Source organism: Scyliorhinus torazame, chromosome 2 (assembly GCF_047496885.1).
Source record: "Scyliorhinus torazame isolate Kashiwa2021f chromosome 2, sScyTor2.1, whole genome shotgun sequence".
Classification (NCBI taxonomy): Eukaryota; Metazoa; Chordata; class Chondrichthyes; order Carcharhiniformes; family Scyliorhinidae; genus Scyliorhinus; species Scyliorhinus torazame.
Window position 1 is genome coordinate 344,207,833 of NC_092708.1, and position 8,849 is coordinate 344,216,681.

The window sequence follows — 8,849 nt, forward strand, 5'->3', positions numbered from 1 at the left end:
ATCAAAGAGTTTCCAAGTTTCCTCTTTGGTGTGAACTTGCCTTCAATAGATCTTTCTTGAGAAACCTTTTGTCCTGAGCACAAGTTGGCATTCTGCTGTCTGGGGTAATATTTTCCAGGGCTTTGCAGAGCTAGCATGCTCACAAGTCCATTTTCTCCTCCAATGTCTGTTGCGTTTACAGCAGGAGAGTCAGTCAGCATCCCCAAATCTAATGATCCAAGCTGCTTCTGTTTGGTATTTAGGACAAGTCTATTTGTTGGAAATGGCAGATCAGGTACTCTGATAGAAAGTACTTCTGATTCACTAGAAGATTGTAGATGCACATCAGCAGTGGGCACAGGTTCCATTTGTGTGGGGATTAACTCTTTATAACTACACACAGGCTCAAATGTGGTCTGAAATGATTGTTTAAATGGTTTTATTGGTAACTTCTTTCCATCAATTGCTCCAAGAGTATAGGGCTGATAATGTATCTTCTCAGTGTAAGCATCTACCAGAAAACCTCCATTACTCTCCGATTCACTTGATGTACTTTCCAAGTCTCCATCATATGGATCCAAATACTAAATTTTGGGAAAGCCATTATTAGAAATAATTACTTCCAATACGAGTCCCAACAATAATCTTCCTTCTCTAGATTCAAGTTTTGCTCCATCAATTCCACAGAACTCTTGAAGGATTCAACTATTAGAAATAAAGCTTCTAAAATCCATTAAAATAAGCAAAATCAGTATAATTCAAAACTTCAGGATATTAAACAAACAGAATTCAGCATTCTGTGAAAGGCTTACCACAAAGTATTTAATTATTTACACCCACCCTTAGATTCAATCCATTAATCGTACAGGAGTGAATATTCATTTCATTTAGCCACATGTTTCAATGTGGACTGAGATTTCTTCTAATCTTCAGTCTCACTGGAAGCTCAGCAGTCCAGTAAATACTGGCTAATGCCCTGTAACATTGCTCAGTAACTGAGGCTGTACCATTGTGTAACAGGAAGAATGTTTATACCATGTAGGGAGCATCAGACACTGGTTTACAAAGTAAAATTCATTTTCCTTGTATAGATTCTTGGTAACGTGCTTTTTTAGGATTGTATTTCTCAGATCTATCCATTATAAGTGGGTAGGGATCTTTTGATTTGGTTATACCGTTGGAAGATGGAACTTGGAATGACAACATTAGTAGTGGGAATTGGCTCATTTCTGGATTCCTGGGATTTTAAAGCACTTTTGAAATTATATCTGCAAGCATTCAATTTGGTAGTTTTGGGACTGGTTCCTGGAAGTTTCTCCAATAATCAGAATCTAACCATTTTCTGATTAATCAACATTGAACAATGAACTAGGTGTTTGTGTGCTTCCAAAATGTCACTTTTTAAATTCAAGGAAAGACAGTCTCGGTGATTTAGAGATCAGTAATTTAGAGATCTGTAATACATCAAACACCAGTTAAAGCTGCAATGTGCATTAAATCAGTAGTCATGTTCAACAACACAAATTAAAATACACCAAGCAGGGGCAGCACGGTGGGGCAGTGGTTAGTGCTGCTGCCTCATGGCACCGAAGTCCAAGGTTCGATCCCGGCTCTGGGTCACTGTCCGTGTGGAGTTTGCACATTCTCCCCATGATTGCATGGATTTCACCCCCACAACCCAAAGATGCGCAAGCTAGGTGGATTGGCCATGCTAAATTGCCCCTTAATTGGAAAAAAATGAATTGGGTGCTCTAAATTTATTTTATAAAAATACACCAAGTATAAACTTCACCTGAATAAAGTTACTGCAATTTGTCCCCTCACTTTTCTTCAAACAACTTTAACAACCAAAAGATTATCATTTGACCATCTTAAGTATTGCTGGCACAACCTGGGAAATTATGTATACATTGCAGGACATGCCCAAGGCCAAGCCTTTGGCAGATGCTGAGGTTTTCAAATTAAGAGAACCAATAGCTGTTTAATAGATAAATGTAAAAAGACACCTTTATTTATATTAAATTTGAAACTTTTTAGAACATTGGAAATTTCAGTATCAGAGGAAATAGATGATTTTGTCTCCAAAAATGTTTCTACCATTTGTTGGTTCGTTAAACCATGTTGATAATTGGCTGCATAGTGAAATTTCTTACAAAATGTTTAAAAGGCAATTTCAATGTTAAAGGTTATCGTTTTTGGCACCATGGGAACATAACTGTATTAATTATTCTAATTAGGAAGGATTTTATTCTGATTTTTTTTTTTTTAAAAAGCACAAACAGAAGATGGATAAGTCACAGAATCCTCATGGCATCTATTCTCAGTTGTCAAAACATATCAAATAAAAGAGATGCTCTGACCACTCAATCCTCATGCCATTAAGGGAGATGGTGGTGTAGTGGTAATATCACCGGCCTAGCCAAATGCTCTGGGACAGGAGCCGAATCCCTCAAATGGCAGCTGGTGGAATTGGAGTTCAATCAATAAAACCTGGAATTGAACTGAAATCTAATCGTCATAATGGTGACCATATGAAACTATGTTTGATTGTCGTAAAAGCCCATTTGGTTCACAAATGCCCTTTAAGGAAGGAAATCTGCTCTCGGGTCCGTCTCCATTGCTCACCACTAATGTAATTGACTCTTCATTTCCATCTGGCCATTTCACTCAGTTCAAGAGTGATTAGAATTGGGCGAGCAGTGGCGCAGTGGTCCCAGGTTCGATCTTGGCTCTGGGTCACTGTCCATGTGGAGTTTGCACATTGTCCCCATATTTGTGTGGGTTTCTCCCCCACAACCCAAAGATGTGCAGGGTAGGTGGATTGGCTACGCTAAATTGCCCCTTAATTGGAAAAAATTAATTGGGTATTCTAAAGTTTAAGAAAAAAAGAATTGGGCAAGAAATGCTGGCCTCATCAGTGGCACCCACATGAAAGAATAAATGGGGGGGAAAAGTTGGATGTGCTTCAACTTAATCAAAAGGGAAAGAAGAATAAAAATGGGTGGTTTACAGACCAGTTAGTCAGATAATGGACATATCCTTAGAATCCATAACTTCAGGATATAATTAGTAAGCATTTGGAGATGTTGGAGGCAATCAAGAAATGTCAAAACCGATTCATAAAAGGGCAGTAAGCTGGAAATACTCAGGTCTCATGGACGAAAGAAAGGTTGTGGCCTTTCATCAGTTTATTTCAGATTTTCAGCATCTGCAGTATTTTAGAGACAGGTTATATTGACAAATTAATTCGAATTTTAGTAACTGATTGGATAGATAAAAGAAATGCAATACATTGTGAAATAGTGGAGATCCAAACATCCAGGTACATGGATCATTAAAATGTCAGTAACAGATACAGAAAATAAACAAAGGTTAATAGAATACATCCTCTATATTGAGAGGTCTAGAAGACAAGGGATATAAAGCTATACAAAAGCCAGATTAGTCTGTTTATTCCATGTCTGGAGCACTGCAAGCAGTTCTGAGCATCCCAACTTGGGAAGGATTAGATTGGCCTTGGTCAGAAAGTAGTGTAGATTTAACAGAACTTTGCCTAGATTCCAAGGTTAAATAATGAGGAGTGATCACGCAAACTAGGATTAAGACCATAAGACATCGGAGCGGAAGGCCATTCGGCCCATCGGGTCCACTCCACCATTCAATCATGGCTGATTTCAACTCCATTTACCCGCTCTCTCTCCATAGCCCTTAATTCCTCGAGAAATCAAGAATTTATCAACTTCTGTCTTAGGCCCGGCCTCCACCGCCCTCTGTGGCAATGAATTCCACAGACCCACCACTCTCTGGCTGAAGAAATTTCTCCTCATCTCTGTTCTAAAGTGACTCCCTTTTATTCTAAGGCTGTGCCCCCGGGTCCTAGCCTCCCCTGCTAATGGAAACAACTTCCCTACGTCCACCCTATCTAAGCCATTCATTATCTTGTAAGTTTATATTAGATCTCCCCTCAACGTCCTAAACTCCAATGAATATAATCCCAGGATCCTCAGACGTTCATTGTATGTTAGGCCTACCATTCCTGGGATCATCCGTGTGAATCTCCGCTGGACCCGCTCCAGTGCCAGTATGTCCTTCCTGAGGTGTGGGGCCCAAAATTGCTCACAGTATTCTAAATGGGGCCTAACTAATGCTTTATAAAGCTTCAGAAGTACATCCCTGCTTTTATATTCCAAGCCTCTTGAGATAAATGACAACATTGCATCTGCTTTCTTAATTACGGACTCAACCTGCAAGTTTACCTTTAGAGAATCCTGGACTAGGACTCCCAAGTCCCTTTGCACTTCAGCATTATGAATTTTGTCACCGTTTAGAAAATAATCCATGCCTCTATTCTTTTTTCCAAAGTGCAAGACCTCGCACTTGCCCACGTTGAATTATCAGCCATTTCTTGGACCACTCTCCTAAACTGTCTAAATCTTTCTGCAGCCTCCCCACCTCCTCCATACTACCTGCCCCTCCACCTATCTTTGTATCATCGGCAAACTTAGCCAGAATGCCCCCATTCCCGTCATCTAGATCGTTAATATATAAAAAGAACAGCTGTGGCCCCAACACTGTTTAAGTCCCTGCGGGACACCACTCGTCACCAGTTGCCATTCCGAAAAAGAACCTTTTATCCCAACTCTCTGCCTTCTGCCTGACAGCCAATCGTCAATCCATGTTAGAACCTTGCCTCGAATACCAAGGGCCCTTATTTTACTCCGCAGTCTCCCGTGAGGCACCTTATCAAAGGCCTTTTGGAAGTCAAGATAGATAACATCCATTGGCTCTCCTTGGTCTAACCTATTTGTTATCTCTTCAAAGAACTCTAATAGGCTTGTCAGGCACGACCTCCCCTTACTAAATCCATGCTGACTTGTCCTAATCCGACCCTGCACTTCCAAGAATTTAGAAATCTCATCCTTAACAATGGATTCTAGAATCTTGCCAACAACCGAGGTTAGGCTAATTGGCCTATAATTTTCCATCTTTTTCCTTGTTCCCTTCTTGAACAGGGGGTTACAACAGCGATTTTCCAATCCTCTGGGACTTTCCCCGACTCCAGTGACTTTTGAAAGATCATAACTAATGCCTCCACTATTTCTTCAGCTATCTCCTTTAGAACTCTGGGATGTAGCCCATCTGGGGCCGGAGATGTATCAATTTTTAGACCTCTTCGTTTCTCTAGCACTTTCCCCTTTGTGATGGCTACTATATTCAACTCTGCCCCCCGACTCTCCTGAATTGTTGGGATATTACTCATGTCTTCTACTGTGACGACTGACGCAAAGTACTTATTTAGTTCCTCAGCTATTTCCTGGTCTCCCATCACTAGATTACCAGCGTCATTTTGGAGTGGCCCAATGTCTACTTTTGCCTCCCGTTTGTTTTTAATGTATTTAAAGAAACTTTTACTATCATTCCTAATGTTACTGGCTAGCCTACCTTCATAATTGATCCTCTCTTTCCTTATTTCTCTCTTTGTTATCCTCTGTTTTTGTAGCCTTCCCAATCTTCTGACCTCCCACTACTCTGCCACATGATAGGCTCGCTCTTTTGCTTTGATGCATTCCCAAACTTCCTTTGTCAGCCATGGCTGCCTAATCCCCCCTCTGATAACCTTTCTTTTCTTTGGGATGAACCTCTGTATTGTGTCCTCAATTACTCCCAGAAACTCCTGCCATTGCTGTTCTACTGTCTTTCCCACTAGGCTCTGCTCCCAGTCGATTTTCGTCAGTTCCTCCCTCATGCCCCTGTAGTTACCTTTATTTAACTGTAACACCTTTACATATGATTCTACCTTCTTTCTTTCAAATTGGAGATTGAATTCTACCATATTATGATCACTGCCTCCTAAGTGTTCCCTTACTTTAAGATCTTTAATCAAGTCTGGCTCATTACATAACACTAAGTCCAGAATGGCCTGTTCCCTCATGAGCTCCATCACAAGCTGTTCCAAAAAGCCCTTCTGTAAACATTCAATGAATTCCCTTTCCTTGGGTCCACTGGCAGCATTATTTACCCAGTCCACCTGCATATTGAAGTCCCCCATGATCACTGTGACCTTGTCTTTCTGACATGCACTTTCTATTTCGTGGTGCATTTTGTGCCCCTGGTCCTGACCACTGTTAGGAGGCCTGTACATAACTCCCATTATGGTTTTTTTGCCTTTGTGGTTCCTCAACTCTGCCCACACAGACTCCACATCATCTGACCCTATGTCGTTTAGTGCTATTGATTTAATTTCATTCCTAATTAAGGCAACCCCGCCCCCTCTGCCCACCTCTGTCTTTTCGATAGGTTGTGAACCCCTGGATGTTTAAATGCCAGTCCTGAAACCCCTGCAACCACGTCTCGGTGATGCCTACCACATCATACCTGCCAGTCACAATCTGGGCCACAAGCTCATCTACCTTGTTCCGTACACTGCGCGCATTTAAATATAGCACCTTTAATTCTCTATTGACCGTCCCTTTTTGTTTTCTTAGTGTGGTGGACCTTGGTTTACTGAGCCTTTCCATACACTGTCATATTTTATGGGATGGGGACTATCGTAACCTCTCCTGAGTTCTGTCTTTTCGTGCTTTTTTGTATTCCTAAGCAGCTACGCTTCCCACTGATTACTTCACCTCTTGGTTCCCTGACTTTCCCTTCCCCCCCAATCTTTAGTTTAAAGTCCTATTGACCACCCTATTTACTCTTTTCGCCAGAACACTGGTCCCAGCTCGGTTCAGGTGGAGACCATCCCAACGGTATAGGTCCCCCCCTGTCCCAAAACTGATGCCAGTGTCCCATGAAAAGGAACCCCCCTTTCCCACACCACTCTTTCAGCCACGTGTTAACCTCCCTTATTCTTGCCTCCCTATGCCAATTTGCACGTGGCTCGGGCAGTAATCCGGAGATTATGACCCTTAAGGACCTGGTTTTTTAAAATTTGAATCCTAGCTCTTTATAATCTCTAAACAGGTCCTCTTTTCTAGACTTGCCTATGTTGTTGGTACCGACATGGACCACAACAACTGGATCCTCCCCCTCCAGTATCCTTTCAAGCCGGTCAGAGATGTCCCACACACCCTGCTGTCCCTGGCAGGATTTAAACTACTTACTCCGACAGGTGTGACTGCCTCCTGAAACACAGCGTCCAGGTAAGTCTCCCCCTCCCGGATGTGCCTCAAGTGTTTGAAGCTCAGACTTCAGCTCATCAACTCTGAGCCGGAGCTCTTCGAGCAGCCAACACTTACTGCAGATGTGGTCGCTGCAGCTCGCAATGGGATCTGCCAGCTCCCAATGGGATCTGCCAGCTCCCACATCAAGCAGCTCAAGCACATCACCTGACCAGCCATCACTAATTAATTAATTTAATTTAAGTTTACGAGTTTAGCGGTGTTTTTTTTTATTTTTTAATAATTGGGTGCAGATTTGCTATCAACCAATCAGATCACAGCTTCAACCAATCAGATCACAGCTTGTATTCCTTGGAATTTAGATCACCATTGGTTAAGTTGATACTTGATCAGGTTTTGAAGATAATAAAGGCAACAGATAAGATAGATAGAGAGGAACTACTTCCACTGGGTAGGGAGTCTATATCTCAGGGACAGAGTTTAAAAATTAGAGTTGAATCTTTCAGGTTGGAAATTAGGAAGCACTTTTACACAAAGCCAGGTGGAAATTTGGAGCTTTCTTCCACAAGTGGCATTTAATATTAGGTTCTAAAACAGAGTTGATAAATTGTTAGTTAAGAGGAAATAAGGGATAAATGGGGCAATGGCAGTTAGATACTGATTGGCCACAATCTCATTGAATGGTAACAGCACACGCTCAAGGACTACTCTCGTTTCTATATGGATTTTTTTTTTTTTTAATTCAATAAAAAGGTATCTCAAATGGAAAAAAATACAAACACTCATGGTTCAGTATGAAATATGGTACAAGAGGTGTACTTTTGCTCAATGGGGAACAAAAAGGTTAGGGCAGATGGATGTTTCCTGGATTCAAGAAGGGTGGGAGGGGGTGTACCCCAGGGAGTTAGTTTTGATGTCCTCTTTGGTATATGGACAATGAGTATATAAAAAAATAGAAAGGGGCAAAATCTTGAAATTTGCTGTCAATACAATGAGGAGGACTGGAAAAGACTTGAAAGACAGATGCATTAGTGGAATTGGCAGATTAAATATAATGTGGAGGAGAAGTGAGATAACACATTTTTTGGAGAGAAAAAAAGACCACAAGATAACACTCAATAGAAAGTCAACTAAGGTTGTAGATGAGCAAAGACACCAGATTTAAATACATAATCCCCTCAAGCAAGCAAGATATAAAAGGGGCCAATATAAATGTTGGCTTCTATAAATGGACCATAGACTACAAGACTAAAGCAATAATGATTTCCTTCAACAAAATATTGGTTAAGCTCCAGTAAAAATAGTGTATCCAGTCTCAGGTATCCTATTAGATCAAGATTCGTAATCCAGAGGGAACATGTATTCAGAATAATGTCAAGGGTGGAAAACTAGTTATGAGAGAAACTTTAGATACTGGAACAATTGCTACTGGACCAGAGAACACCAAGAGGAGATTTTTAAAATGATGAATGATTTTGGTAGAATGAGAATAGACTATTTCATCTGCTTAGAAATGAAATGAGGGTGTACTAACAATGTTCATCTTACTGCACTACCAAACCAGAAGTCTAGATTAATGATCCAGAGGGATGAGTCAAATCCCACCGCAGCAGTTAATAAATTTAAAATACATATATATATATATATCTCTTTTTAAATTTAGAGTACCCAATTCATTTTTTCCAATTAAAGGCAATTTAGTGTGGCCAATCCACCTACCCTGAACATCTTTGGGTTGTGCAGGGGGGC